The sequence below is a fragment of the Periplaneta americana genome, chromosome 4, assembly GCF_040183065.1.
Source record: "Periplaneta americana isolate PAMFEO1 chromosome 4, P.americana_PAMFEO1_priV1, whole genome shotgun sequence".
Classification (NCBI taxonomy): Eukaryota; Metazoa; Arthropoda; class Insecta; order Blattodea; family Blattidae; genus Periplaneta; species Periplaneta americana.
Genome location: NC_091120.1, coordinates 191,728,332 through 191,729,658, shown reverse-complemented (window position 1 = coordinate 191,729,658; position 1,327 = coordinate 191,728,332). Strand labels below are relative to the sequence as shown.

Here is a 1,327-nt window from a genome sequence, read left to right as displayed (position 1 = left end):
TCGGTTTTAGACTTTAATGTACTTAACGTAAAACAAATTTATTATATTGTATTAATAAAATTCATACATAAAAATCGAAATAATTTTGAATTGTATTCTCATAGTTATGAAACAAAAGGTATGAATTCTTTAAGATTGTTTGAACCAAAATGCAACACTGTTACAGTATTTAATCATAGTAGTAATTTAGGCCCAAGAATATATACTTATTTACTTACAAATGGCTTTTAAGGAACCCGAAGGTTCATTGCCGCCCTCACATAAGCCCGCCATCGGTCCCTATCCTGTGCAAGATTAATAACACGCATTTCCCATATTATTCCTTTGCTGTGGTCGTGCCAGAGAATCAGTCCTATTCCGAGGCTTATTGTAGGGATTCGTAACAAGCTGTTTTTTACGGTGATGGGTTGTTAGCCCCTCGCCCAACCCCCAAGCTGGAGGACCACCCCTTATCGGCTGTCCACGACTGCTTATTCAATATATTCGCAGCTACCCTCCATATCTGGAGGCCGTCTCCTCTATCCGCAACCTGAGGACGCGCCATGCCGTGGTGATAGGGACCCACAATACATGGCCAAGAATATATAACAAATTTATATTTAAATATCCTAATCTTGTCAATTCTAATAGTTCTAGTATTAAATTTAAAAAGTTATGTATGGAATAATTTCGAGGGAAAAATTGTTCCGGGGCCGGGTATCGAACCCGGGACCTTTGGTTAACCGTACCAACGCTCTCCCACTGAGCTACCCGGGAACTCTACCCGACACCGATCCAATTTTTCCCTCTATATCCACAGACCTCAAAGTGGGCTGACAACAGTCAAGCAACCAACATTTGAGTGCACACTAACTCTGTGTGACTTTAAATTGTGGTTTTATGTTACGTACAGTGACGTGTATTATGCAAATTAAGCTTTCAGAAATAACTCCCTGTAAAGTTAATTTGAATAATTTAGAGGGAAAAATTGTTCCGGGGCCGGGTATCGAACCCGGATGGATTATATAAAAACTGAAAAATTGTAAATTTAAATTTATATACTATAATTGCATAGTAGACATAAGACAAATTGTATTGCATACTTATTAATTTTAATTCAGGAATCCGCCCCTGAGCACGAGTTCTACTCTTTCAGGGGCGAGCTAATGTTTTTCTGTATATATTATATTTTATGTTACAATTATTAGCAAAATAAATAAATAAATAAATAAATAAATAAGTAAGTAAATAAATAAGTAAATAAATAAATAAATAAGTAAATAAATAAGTAAATAAATAAATAAGTAAATAAGTAAATAAATAAATAAATAAGTAAATAAGTAAATAA

The 1,327-nt window shown here is 34.7% G+C and overlaps 1 non-coding gene across 1 annotated transcript; it reads right to left on the bottom strand.

Moving 5' to 3' along the window:
- Positions 1-684: 684 nt before the first annotated feature.
- On the bottom strand, positions 685-756 carry TRNAT-GGU (transfer RNA threonine (anticodon GGU)). Its single transcript has one exon. It is a non-coding gene; the product is annotated as a tRNA-Thr (tRNA).
- Positions 757-1,327: the final 571 nt, after the last annotated feature.